Consider the following 15,044-nt stretch of genomic DNA (forward strand, 5'->3'; position numbering starts at 1 on the left):
TGCATACATTCTTTTCCAGGGGTAAATGGGCTTCCATAAAACCAATTTGTCCCTCAAGACATTAAATATCCATTCTCCATTCCTTACTCTACTTTACTCAGTTGTAAAATTGAGTAGCAAAATCCTCCAGTGACAAGCTGAAATTGTTAATTATCCTGACTTGAATTAACACTGAGTGAACACACACAAACTTTAATAGCAGAATGCAGTAGCATGTCGAAATCAATGAGTTAATCAACTTGCCTCTAATACACATGCACTTATGCACACACACACAGACACACACAAAATTCAGCAGAACAATCCTCCAATAATTAATTAAAGTCGGTGATGGTTCAATCAGCCCAAATGAACAGACACATGAATACACAGAAACACACTTGAGTTAGAAAATTAAGTAATAAGCTAAAAAACACTTAATCTACCACATGTGCATAGTTACACTCACACTCACACTCACACATGCACACATATAATCAACTGAACAAACCTCCCGTAACAAGCTGAAATCTTACAAATTAATCAACCTGCTGCTAACGCACGCACACACACACACACACACACACACACATGCAATCCACTGGAGGAAGGTGGTAATGAGGTGGAATCATCAATAAGTTAGTCAGCCTACCACACACATACTTTCACAACTCAGCAATGACATAACACACTCAGATCAATAAGTTCATCAGTCAACCTGTAAGACAGTCTCTCTGAGGGGGAGCGGCATACAAATGTACATCACATAGGGTGTGGATTATATTTAGGTTTGGGTACATTTGAGACTGTCCTCAGTAGAAAAACAACAGCATTGATTGTTGGGTCAAAAATTTAAAACAGGTGACGTCCTGTGATTGTGCCAATAATGACCGTTGCCAGAAGTCATGTGACGTTCTTATACTGCCACAAGACCTCTTAAGGAGGAGGTTGGACATACAAAACGTCTGACATCGACACAGGAGACTGCAGTTCACGTCCCTTCTCCTACTAACACTTATATTTATATGATGTGATGTGCTTTGTGTTTTTATCCTATATTACCCTGCTGCACAACCAATTGCCCATTGGACAAACTGGATAAATAAAGTAATTATTGAATTTAATTGACCTCAACTTAACAAAATAGATTTAGTTCCATAAATGTAATAAACTCAGCATAGAGACTGAAAGCAGGGGGAAATAGCTATATTGGCTCTGTTAAAAAAAATGCACACATCTTGTTTTAGAGACATGTCAAAACTACAGTTTGTGGTTTTAGATGGTGTGCTAGAATTGTTGGCAGGTGTCTGTCTGTAAGTGTATTATCCTTCTCCTCACCTACAAAGCCCTTAATGGTCAGGCACCATCATCTAAGAGCTCACAGTACCCTATTACCCCACTAGAACACTGCACTCCAAGAATGCAGGCTTACTTGTGGTTCCTAGAATCTCCAAAAGTAGAATAGGAGGCAGATTCTTCAACTATCAGGCTTCTCTCCTGTGGACCTATATGAACGCATTCATATAGGTCCCTTTGGAAGGCGATGACAAGAAACCCTTTTGCTTGTTGGTTCATTTTGCCCTAAGAACCTATTTGTTATGGCCTAAGTGCACATAACAAATATGCACTTAGGCCAAATTGAGATGTGACTTTAGTGCAAAAAGTTAGAGCACAGACATGTGGTTCAACAAAGGTTTCTTAAACTGCTCCAGTAGAGTGATAGGATACAAACAGACTCAAATTTCAATGAAACTATGCAGTATTATCATGAAATATCTATATACAGCCTCATTGCAGTCTGCAGTGATGACAGAGGCTGTGGCTTCTCTCCTCATGGTTTCTGGCTTCCCCAGACACCCCAACAGACTCACATTTGAATTTGATCCAATTACTTTTCAGGGATGAATTGATCTTGTCTGGGACTTTGTAATTGACACTGAATCTGGACGGAATAGCTCCCACCGTTCCACCACTTTCGTCTTTTACATGAGAGACTCTGCCAGAAGTCCCACTCAGCCACCAAAATCCCATTTTTTATCGATTAGTCAATCTTTATATTAATGGCCTAGTATGTAAGATTTAGTGGTATTTAGTGGGTGAGGTTGCAGAATGCAACCAAGTCAATACCCCTCCCCTCACCCTCCCCTTCCAAGCATGTAGGAGAACCTATGGTGGCCATGAAACTCACAAAAAACACTAAAGGCCCTCTCTAGAGCCAGTGTTTGGTTTGTCCATTCTGGGCTACTGTAGAAACATTGTGGTGCAACATGGCGGGCTCTGTGGAAGGGAACCCGCCATAGATATAAAGGGCTCATTTTAAGGTTACAAAAACCCAACAATTCTTATTTTCATGGGATTATGCACTAGTTAAATCATACTTATGAATAATATATACCATTTCTGCCAAGTCCATTCTGTTGGATGCCACTAAATTCTACACACTGGACCTTTAAGAGAAACTCTGTCTAACACCTGAAATTAACAATATTGAAGTCTTGCATGTGGAGCCAGGTTTTGTGTTTGATATTGCCCTGCATGTCTGAATGAGATTTGCAAGATAATTAAATCCAATCATTTCAGCGTAGTCTGTTTGCAATATATCTATAATGATGTTATTCTACTAAATTGCCGGAAAGGTGTTTCATTTCTGGACTGGCATTACACAAAACTTCATTGCAGAACATTTCCACACTGACAAAAGAAAACGTTAACCACACACACAAAGATAAAATCATAGCTGTAGTGAGTGAAGCTTTTTCTTTCTTTTTTTACATTAATACTGTCCAGTTTATCAGCTTGGTAACATTAGTACAAGTTAGCTTGAAGGTCAACTCCATAGTTTATAACCTATGATCCCAACAGTGAGACTGTTCTTTCAGGAAAAACTAAAGAATCAGCCACTTCCCCAAAATGACATATTTACATTCAAGTGACAGCGCCCTCTAGTGGCCAAAGTAATGATGACAGCAGAAACGGAGAAAATCAGGGGCTGTCATTATAGAGCGGCAAAGTCCAGGTAGGGAGGAGGTGTGGATGGATGGTTGGATGGGACTGTGGTTTGGTTTTTCCTCCTGATCTTGTTCTGACCCAGCTACAAAGTGTACTCTCCAAGTTTGAACTAAACAGCTCCCGTAGCCAGGTGCGCTTTGCATGCTGGGATGTGGAGGAGCAAAATCTACAATTGCTAGCAGCTAGCTAGAGAATGACTCAAGGACAGACCTGGACTAACAAAGGACATTGCCCTCTTAATATTTGGGCAGATAGGAGCTTCTTCAGGACCTTCTTCCTGTGTTTACCCTCTCGCTCCCGAATCAGAAAACTCTGACCAATGAGCAGAGTGAACATTCTCAAATGGCTTTTAGTGATACATTTTGGTTGATTGAATTTTCTTCCCAGTTGACAGATTATAGGTTTAACTAGAAATACCACCTCATGGTTGTATGCCTCCGCCAACCAGTCAAGACCACCAAAATTGAATCAGTTTGTCCTTGAGTCCAAGTGGAAATTCGTGCCAAATTTGAAGAATTTCCTTCAAGGCGTTCCTGAAATATCGCATTCACATGGCCGGCCATGGCTGTTGTGGGCGTGGAGGCATAAAAATGCCCTAAGAATACATGTAAACACTTAAGATCAAACATTCAATCAAATCCTGTTCGATTTTTTTATCCTGTTAAAAAATGACAGACAGATCTTTGATACAGGGTCTAACACTACACAAAAACTACAGTGGAAACTGCTTATAGTGATCACAGTTACAGTGATCAACCGCTTATATGGATCAAAAAGCTTGGGACAGAATCAATCCTATACAAATGCTGTTTAAATCATTTGCTTTTAGTAATCAAGTAGTCCGCTTTGCTTTCATTTTGGGTCTTTTCATACATGACATCATGTGGAAAATCATTTAAACTACGGTAAATCTTTTATACGTATGATATATAGGCTGCAGCACCATTATTGCTTCACAGTAAACTGTCTGCTTCCAGCTGGTTACCTGGTGCTTTGTGCACACTGAAATCATGACAGAAAAATTAAAAACCTAGTCTCCTTGAAGCTTATGACAAACTGCCAAAAATGAGCCAATGAGATGCAGCAGCAAAACAAATGTTTCAAACAGCTGTTCTGTATTTTGAAACAGTCAATTAAATTCAGTAAATTGCAAAGCTGCCCGTTTCATGACTTTATATTCATGTAATAAATATACAAATGTCAATTAGATGATAATCTGTATCAGAAATAAAGAAAAAAATGTGGTTATAATAATCATCCGCCTTTAGTGATCAATTAGACCTGGACAGAAGTGATCACTATAAGCTGTTTCCACTGTATATTGAAATTTTGTTTTGCAACTTTTCCAGTCATGGCGGTAAACTTAACACTTTAATTTACTGTGTACTTAAGTTGAGAAAAACACAAATTGCTAAGTCAAGCTGTTCACTTATGTGAATTAAACAAATTAATTACACAGCAACCAGTTGTGTTACTTTGTTTTATTCCAAACATTGATGTACAATAAAAATCATTTCAATCAGGAGAGACTCAGTTTACGTAGTGAATGGTTTTTATTGAACAGCATGATAATGAATGACAATGTCTTTGGCGATTAGACTCCATCGTGATGTGGCCGAATATGGAGGGGGCGATGAAAGCATGAATAGGATAATCCCCGATGGAGTCTAGACACTGGTGGCGGTGACGGAGAGGCGTGGATCGAGGTGGTGTGGTATCGGCTCCTGGAGACTTGGGGCCTTGCCGGAACGTGAGGTTGGGCAGATGAATGATGATCCGGGATGGAGAGGCGAAGAGCAAGCTCCGGCGTTGCAGCTGAGGAGGTGGATGGGGTGGAGGTGGATGTGATTATGCCTGAAATGACAGCTGACAGCAACAGAGAGGGACACAGTTTTAAAGTTTGACAGCTAGGCCGTGATTGGCTGTGTAGGGATCGTGGAGAAATCTGATTTGTTAACTAGAAGTGACGCAACTAACAGCTGATGCGAAAGCAGGAGGAGCCGAGAAAGAGAGGGAGAGAGAAGAATGAAATTATGAATGAAATTATGAATGAATGAATGATTAAAAGTCTTCCTGCCTGAACTTACGCTAAGCTTCATATAGATTGTTTGATTCAAGATTGGTTCTTGATTTGTTCCCTCCATCATGACCCTCGCAGCGCCGACAGTGTAGCTGAGGTAAAGTAGAGTTAACCACACTTTATTTTACCACCACAGCCCTGGATACAATGGGAGATTTCTAAGTACAATGTTAAGTGTGACTGTTAATCTAGACTGTATTTGAGTTGACAGATTGCATATTAATAGACATGAATCCACTTTACTACAGTATTAAAGCATGAGGACAGGCCCTGTAATAATCACAGACAGTGTTAGTCACAGTGAACTGAAGTGAAAATGACATTACTAACTCCTGCAGCTAAACTAATCCCACCTGGACAGAGCTAACCCTTTGATTCATTTACACTCCACATCACTCAGGCCTATTACCTTCAGTACTTACAGCCTTAATTGCTTGCAACTTAAGTTTGTGAAGATCAATCAGCCATGCCATACTTCCTGACTTCAAAGAATTTCATTCACTTTATGTTTCAAACCGCTTCTTTATTTTTCGGCTTGTTTGTGAACGTCAGTCGACTTTGATTTAAAAGGAAAACGGATTCATAGGAGGTCACACGGGGATAAGATTCTTGAGTAGTTCGCTGTATGGATTGTGAAATTGAAAACACAGCGTTGATGGGCCTCTGTCAGCCAAATCAAATCACCCCGTCACTGCTCAGCCTCTCTGTATTCCTCTGCAGCGTGACAAGGCTACAGCCCAAAGACTCAAATTCATGAAAGGGATTTTAAATGAATGTCTTTATTTTAGGGAAAAATATATTCTCTTTTATCATTTTGGCAATCAGTGTCTCAAGTGTTTTTTTGTGCTCTGTTCTTGTTGTAGGAGCAGGTGCCATTTATTCAGACAGAATATATCTCATTTCAGAGGGAAGTGCCACAATGAGATATTATAACTGACAGAGAGTTGAAACAGATGGTAAATTCTCCACACACTCAATTCTGAGGCTATGCTACAGTGGTGTTTAAAGTAGCATCACTTCAGATGCAACAACACTGTGAAAGAAAAGTTAAGTTCTATGTCCCCTCAGATGTATGGAGGGTGAGCTCTCTATCAAAACTAAAACCCATCAATAAGGACTTGCCCTGCAGGCTATATTAAAGAGGACATTTTATGCATATTTCCAGGTCTATATTTTTAATCTGGGGTTCTTCTTCTGGAATATCTTTGCATGATTTATAGTCAAAACTCCTTATATATCTTATACTGGCCCTTTACATAGCGCCTCAGTTCAGCCTCTGTCTGAAACAGGCAATTTTAGTGCCTGTCTCTTTAAGACCCCCTCCTGAGAAGCACTCTGCTCTGATCTGTTAGCTTCCAGAGGCTGCATCATAGCTGACTTCCAGCTGTTCGAGAGACTATGTCAACAAACCATGAAACAAACCTCTTTACTCGAAATGGCAACTTCTCAAATAATGTTTGAGCCAGAATCTGATGTGTGCACAACGTGAACACCACATAGAAAAACATTAGCAACAACCTTAGCAACAAGGCTATGGAACAGACGGCCATTTATTGGCATGCACGACGAGCTGATGTCAGCTCGTCTGCAAGGTAGAAAAAAGCGCTAAAGTAAGCGTTCAGATCAGGTTGAAGCCCTGACTTTTGACTTGCAGGGAGCATTTCTACAAACATTAACCTCAAGTTTTGGAACTTTGACCATGTTTAGCATAGATATCTGACATCATAACAGTATATAAATAACAGAAAATCACCAAAACCATAGTATGACCCCTTAAAAGGAATACTGGGAAATAGGCTTATTCTTGCTATGAGATAGATGAGAAGATTGATACTACTGTCATGTCTGTATGGTAATATGAAGCTGGCCATAGCTTCATTATTTTCTGTGACACAGTATGTGTCTGCTGATTGTAGCGAGGTGTGTATGATGTCTGTGTATTTAGATTCAACGGCATTATGACTGAGAAGAAGCAACGTTACATTTGTGGTCATTTGTGTGGAGCGGAGCACAGCAGGGGAAGAATATTACTGCCAATTGTTTTTTTCTATCTGTTCAGAGCACCTTATCTGTGCATATTAGAGTAATACCTTCATATTCATTTACACCCCGAGTATGTACATATCATAAATTATTTTCTTGGTATTGTGATTATATAGATGAATTCATGGTTTTGCCACTCTACTGCCTCACTGATGTTGTCTACTGAGGTCAGCTCATCTCAAGTACTTTTAATTAGTTTTATTTGGTAATGGATCAGAGAAAAGACTCCATGATGAAGACACTGGACTTTTAAACATCATCACAGGACAATCAACGTTGGATCTCGGTGAAACTGAAAATGACCATCATCTGAAGATGAAGGCGTGAACACAGGGAAAAGATCTTTGATATGTGGAGATATTTTAATTGAATCATTACCTCAGGATGAGAGGCTTAACGATGAGCATCCCATAATTCTATGTTGTTATCTTGAGATAATGATACAATTAAGAGATAATGGAGCCTAGAATTTATGAGCAACCACAGACGCTCTGGGCTTCCAAAATAAGAATCATTTTATTTATTGGCATGCTTCCCAGAATGCAGTGCATCTCCAGAAACCCTTTGTTCTTGTTTGAATGAAGTTCTATAGTGGAGAGGATTGTTTTGAATGTCTGGCAGGTAAACTAGATGTGTTTCTGATGCATATTAGCAAAATACAAGTCAAATCTTTACCCCAAATCAATATTAGATTACAAATGTGTGTGTTACAGTCTGAGAACATGAAGTCAGTAAAGCACCACCCAGATTAGTTAATTATCAGCACCAACCACACACATATTCAGTTCACAGAGGGGTTTATCTAAACACTCTGCTCCATACTACTGCTATTTACTGACTAGTGGCTGATAATTAATTGCACGCTGCAAACTCACCACTGACCACCACAACCTCCAAACATATTATTTTGTTTAATTTGATTCATTTAATAGTAATTGTCCCCCTGGCTTAATATCTTCAGTACACCAGACATGCCTTATTTAAACCATTTAGTATGTTTTAATGTGTGAACAACAGGTGATGCACAATACATTTAGGGCCTTAAGGAAAACACAGACCCTTAGAGCCCAGGTGACTTCACTACCCTGTCTATGGCACTTAGCCTCAAATCCATTCATTCCTACATAAGACAGTCCCTCCAGGGATTATGCGATTTTGCGATTGCAATAATTAACGCAAATTCAAGAAATCTCTGCAATATTTGCGAGAGCTTGCAATTTTGCTAAATTACCGCAACTTTTCTGCATGAAACGGCAAAATCAACAGACCGCTATAGACAGTCATAACAATTTATCCATGCTTCTATGGATGACAATGTCTGTCGGTCAGTTGGTCCACCTCATTGGTTCAGGCTGAAATATCTCAACACCTATTGGATGGATTGCTATGGAACATTCATGGTCCACAGGGGATGAATCCCACTGACTTTGGTTACCCCCTGACTTTTCCTCTAGCACCACCAGCAGGTCAAAGTTCACTTATCAAGTAAAATATCTTGACAGTCATTCATAATTCCCAGACGATGAATCCCACTGACTTTGACCATCTGACATTTGTGCCATCATCAGGTCAAAATTTCAATTTGTCCAATACTCAGGTTTATGACCAAATACCTGCAAAGCTAATGACATTCCCACCAGCCTCAACTGTACTTTGTGTTTAGTGATAATGAGCAAATGTTAACATTCTAACACACTAAACTAAGATGATGAACATGGTAAACATTATACCTGCTGAACATCAGCATGTTAGCATTGTCATTGTGGGCATGTTTACTGATGTTAGCCTCCCTCCCAAAGCACTATTGTGCCCAAGTTCAGCCTCACACATGCTGTCCCATAAGCACGCTTTCAATTTCTCTCTCTCTCCCTCTCCCTCAGTTTTCTCAACAAGTCAGTTAAATTATACTTATTTGGTATCATCAAAGTCATTTGTTGTTTAGAAGAGGGCTGTGAAAGATGGTCAGCTGACACGCATTGACCCATACAGAAATATGTTGTGGGTTAAACTGTCCCCCATAATCAGTGCAATGTAGTTTTTAACAAAAGTAACTTAAACAGGAGAAAATAGTGCATTTGTTAGGGACTGGATTAATTCACATTTGGTGCTCCAGTGAGTATTGTGAGGTAGCAGGTCGGTGTGTGTGGGATTGAGTTAAAACTACAGTGTGTGTTCATGGTAATGAAGGAACATGTCAGCCAGTGCAAGAGTGTGACTCATTGACATGTTGTTTTTAAGCTCTTTTCACAGGGGAATAAGATATATTAGGCTTTGATAAACACACCATAATTGTTAGTAGGATCTTCACTGTTGGTTTGGTCTTTAATTGGGATATGTTGACAGTAAGAAAAATGTAGAATATTGTGAGCCTTCTCTTTTAAGATGAAGCAGCTTAATGTATTCAGTTGTACTTCTGTCACTAATGTTGCACTCAAGTTATTATTAGAACACAGGAACAGAGTGAGATGTATGCTCGTCATGTTTGTCCTCCACATTGACCTCACACCTAGCTTGCGCATGTCTGACTACTGCGCATCTCACACAGTCAAACACAGACACACATGAATACATAGATCGATAAAAACAAACTTGGTATTTAGCGGCATTGGCATTCCTCTCATTCATTTCCCCTGAAGGCCCCCATGGCGATGTCTGCCCTGCCTGTGCCCCTGCCGACGCAACTCCCACCGTCCCTCTGGCATCAAATGTCATGAACGGAGGACTGGCAGCCAGTGAGCACACAGCACGGCACTCTGACTGCCTCTGGAATAAAACTAGAAAAAAAAAAAACTTAAAACCTTCACTTGTACTGCCTCTGATACAGCAGGATGTTGCTGACATGGTCCCCTGTGTGCAGAATATTATTGATGACTCCAGATCTAAGATGACCCATTGTAATCCTGCTGTCGTGGGTTAAAAGAGTAGGATTCTCTGGAGGAAAGCACTCTTTCTCCATTGTTTTTAACATTCTGATTCATTCTGCTCAAGATATGCTTCATGCCAGTGAATGAACTCACAGTCCCTCTGTGTGAGTTGATATCTGACTTTCTCTGTTCTTTGTATTGGTACAGTGCATGTTAGTGCATGTGAGTCCTTCCATGTCCTCCGCGTCTATTTCCAAGATGGCAGCTGCATTACAAATGATCTCATTTTACTGAACAGTACACTAAAATATGTTTCTGAGAGCATTTTAGGAGAGAAATAGGCAATGCACTAACAGAATATTGATCCATATTTGATCAGCTCTGCCTAGTTTGACAGTTTGAGCTGCATTTAGTGAGTTGTTGGCTTTCTTTTATTTCCAACTTTATTGAGTAAACGACACGTTTGTTTTGGTCTTAGATGTTGGTGCTATATTGCGACATCTAATGTCTGAATATTGTGTATTGCAACTTTAGTCAACTTAAAAATGGGTTTGCAATTGCAATTTTTGAACTGTAATTTTTCAGAGCGAAATTTCACAGCTTACAGGCGACAAGGCTTTTGTCATCCACCAACAGTGATTGCCTAAAATATGCTTCAAACTGCCAGCATCTGACACCCCTCTGCTCCTACAACTTTCTGACATCAGAAGTGGGAAGTCTGCATTCGACAATTTTTGTAACTGTCCGAAACCAACAATTATGCCCACTTCACAGTGATGGGCCAGGTATGGGGTAGTGATGAAGTAGACAGGATTTGAACTTCTCTCTGAAACTCTCTTTTTTCACTCTTCACACAACTTTTTTATGTGAACAGCCAAGTGCAACATGAATGCCTTCAAGAAACTGTCCAACAGTATGCACTAAAGACACAAAAGACACAGAGTTGTTGGAGACAGATCAGGGAGTGTGATGCTATGAGGCTATGACGGCAGGCTTTTCAACTTTTCAACAGATATATAGTCAACAGTTTTGCTTTTGATCTGACCACATGTACGAATTAGTGTGTTTGGGGCATGAATTCAATCCGTCTGACAAATAGATGCAGTATTTAATGAGCACATTAAAGAAATCACCAAGACTGCCTTTTTCCAATTACGTAACATACCTAAAATTCAGTCTTCCCTGTCTATGGCTGATGCAGACACTCTAATACATGCATTTGTTTCATCCATAGTTGATTACTGTAATGTTCTGTTTTCCGGTCTGCCACTGCCAAAATTCTGCTAAATCAAGTACAAGAACAAGAATAAAAACTAAACTAAAACAAGAAAACTTGACCATATTACACCAACTCTAGCCTCCCTTCATTGGCTTCCTATCTATGTTAGATCAGACTTTAAGGTGCTTCTCATGACTTATAAAATCCTAAATGGGAATGCCCCATCATACCTGTTTGATCTCCTTAAACTTTATATTCCATCTCAAGCTCTCAGCTCTCAAAATACAGGGCTCCTGTGTGTACCCAAAGTTAAAAAGAAGTCAGCAGGCAGGCAGCAGGGCCTTTTCCTATCAGCTATAATGGAATAACCTCCCTGCTGGCATCAGAATCTAAATTACAACTCTTAAATCTTAAATTACAACTACAATTAGTTGCTTTTAATTGAGTACTTCATGACTTTGTACTGCACGGCGGGTCGTTTTCTGTCTCAATGAATTTACTAGGCGCTGTTCTGCCAATGAGATTATTGATTATTGCTGCTGTTCTGATAACCATTGCATCTCCCTAACCTTCTGTTTGTTTGTCCCACAAGCACATGAGCGTCCGAGCCGTGTGCTCTTCTCTCTTCTCTCCCTCTCTCTCCCTATTTTCTCCTCCTGTCCTCTCTTGTCTCTCATGGCTGTCGGTGCCATTTCCTGTGGTTTTGGATAAGGTTTCCCATCCTGCAGGAGTTCAGCCTCATCTCATGTCACTCTCTGTCTGAATGATGTCTTTATCTCTCTCTCTCCTGTGTGAATAATGTCTTTTCTTGTCTCTTTTCCTGTGTATGTGAACGGTGTGATGTGAGTCTCCATGGTGATGGAGGTCATATGCCTCAGGTCCTATTCTGTTCTGGTGGCACCTGGAAGCTGCTTGGCATCTTCTTCATCACATTCTTCATATATATCATAAATCCATTATAAGTCTGTTATCTTCCTCCATGTTGTATTTCTGTAATTTGTCTTTCTTGTTCTATTCTGTACACACAACATCTATTGCACCTCTGTCCACCCCTCCTCTGTTGCTCTCCCTGAGATTTCTTCCATTTTTGTTTTCCCTGTTAAAGGGTTTTTTTTAGGGAGTTTTTTTTTGCTTATTCAAATCGAAGGTCTAAGTACAGAGGATGTTGTATTGCTGTACAGACTGTACTCCTGAGGCAAATTTGTGATTTGTGATATTGGGCTATACAAATAAAATTGACTTGACTTGCAGTATCAAGGAATAATGGGCCACACTCCACTTTCCCATCTTTCCCATTCAAGATAATCATCCATATGACAAGCACATGTATCTGTCCCAATAAAAATCTACATGAATAAATAATGGTGGCTGCTAACAGACAATATACTTTTTTTTTTTGCAATTTAGCAACATTACATGGAAGTAATTGTTTAGTTAATAATGACATGAAAATCACTGTTCATCAGATAAAGGGTTGCTCCAGGCTTGTTTTCTGTTAATGCTTAAAGAAGGTCCTTGATTGAAATTTTGCTATAAGAGATTAAAGGAGAGGTTCAAAATTTTTTGAGTCTATCTTAAAACAACAGTCAGGTGCCCATATGAACACTGAGGTTTTCCTCGCTGTAATCATTCCTCCTGTTCATACTGGCTATTAAAAGACCAGCTGGCAGCAGTTATTGCTCCCAGAGCTGCAGTGTTAATCACACATGTGGATCTCTCTCTCTTTCTCTCTCTCTCTCTCTCTCTCTCTCTCTCATATACACACACACACACAGACACCGAATATGCACACAAAAAAACATTGAAAGACCATACTCTAGTTCAAAATAGGCACCTCAGAGCCAGACAAAGGACATCAAACAGTAAGCCACAATTAGTTACGGGTTGACTAACTGATCAGGCACACACATACACACACACACACACACACACACACACACACACACACACAGAGAAGCTCTTGCAGACACACCGCATGGCTTCAGGATTATAGTGGACCCCTGCTGGGGAACTGAGCTGTTTTGCCCGACAGATGTGTGTTTGAGTGGCAGAGAGAGAGACATACATCCAGTTAATGTCAGAAGTGTTAAGAGATTGTATGTTTATACTGATTAATAGATTTTTTTTACAATGACAGAGTGTGAAGAAGTTTAGCCAGAGTGTCAGGGAAGGTGATAGGAGGCAGACTCAGAGACTTGGTTAATGACTAAAAAAGGTGATTCATTCCGTGTCTCAAAAAATGGAAAAAAGCAAATCCAACTGATCTTAATTGGCTTAACTCAAGAAAAGTCAACTCAACAAACTTAATCACATGCACAGCAACACGGACATCCTCTCTTTTCTTTCTGCTCTCTCCACAAACCAACAACTCTCCCGTTAAATAGACCCTCCAATCTGTCTAGGCAGGACCATATTCATCACAGTGGTGTTGCAGTTTCCCTTACACCAACAACTGCTATATTACAATGTCACTCAGTTAACATTGTTTACACACTTTATCAACACAATATTTGCCACCATAAGCCAAAACTACTGAGTACAAATCACACAAATACTAAACCACACATTTAACTAAATAATAAATCCCCCCATACTTGGTCTAACCCATGACATCACTGGTGATGTCAGCAAGAGCTTAGAAGCAGGAAGTGGTTGGGTGACTTGGGGGAGTTGGTGTTTTTTTGGCATAATCTGAATTGTGACTGGATCAGAATGGCAAGTAGCAGTGGTTTGTCAGAGGGTGAAGAAATGAAGACTGAATGGACATGAATTGTGGATAGTAGGAAAGGAGGAGGAGGGAGGAAGGATTAAACGGATAGCCAGATGACACTTTTGGGGAAATTGGGCATTAGAAGAGGATGAGGAAAGGCAAAACATTAGGAAAAAGATTATGGTAGAAGAATTTAAGATCATTTTTAAATTTAAGTTTGGAAAAGGGATAACATTGGTCAGCCCAATCACTTTGACAACTGGACTAAGGGAGGCAATTGGGGATATAGCAATAGCGAAGGTGTTACATGATGGCAGTTTGTTGGTGATATTCAAAAGTGCTGAAATAAAGCAATGAAACTGCAAACAGCGTGTAAAAAAGAAATAGAAGAAAAAGGGATAGTTGGTGAGAGGAGAGGAGTTAAGGGAGTGATATCAGAAATCCCCATCGGAGAAAATCTGGAGGAACTGAGAAAAGCACTGAAAGGAGGAGCAGTCATAGGAATAAGACGGCTGCAGGCCGTCAGAAAAAGTTGACAGTGAGTTAGTACTACTACAATTTAATGATGAGGTGCTTCCTGAGAAAGTGATGGTAGGTTACATGAGCTTTAATGTAAGAGCACATGTTCCTCATCTGGTGAGATGTTATAAATATCAGAGATATGGACATAAGGCTAATGTATGCAAAAGGAAAACAAAGATGCAGGAGATGCAGTAATGATACAATTAAATGTTGTTTCTACGGAGTAAACCACACAGCAGCTTATGGAGGATGCACAGTCAGAAAGCAGGCAGTGGAACAAGTAAAATCAGAAGGGAAAGTAATGCATGCAGGGATAGTAAGGATATATAATAATGAAAGAAGAGAGGAAGGAGTAAACCGAGCATGCTTGAAGCAAGTACAGGATCAGGACAGGAACATAGCTACAACACAGGAATATCAAAGGACAAATTATTTTTATCCTACGTCATGAAATGTTCAGAGCAAACAAAAAACCAAGACAGAGAAAATCTAAATTATAGTTAAGGCAGCAGCTAAATTCCTAAATAAATAGGATATAATGAAGAGTTATCATGGGAAGAGATACAACAGACCTTAGTCAAGGAGAAAGGTACCTCAGAGGCAACATTTCACATCATA

This window comes from Thunnus thynnus, chromosome 23, assembly GCF_963924715.1.
Source record: "Thunnus thynnus chromosome 23, fThuThy2.1, whole genome shotgun sequence".
NCBI lineage: Eukaryota > Metazoa > Chordata > Actinopteri > Scombriformes > Scombridae > Thunnus > Thunnus thynnus.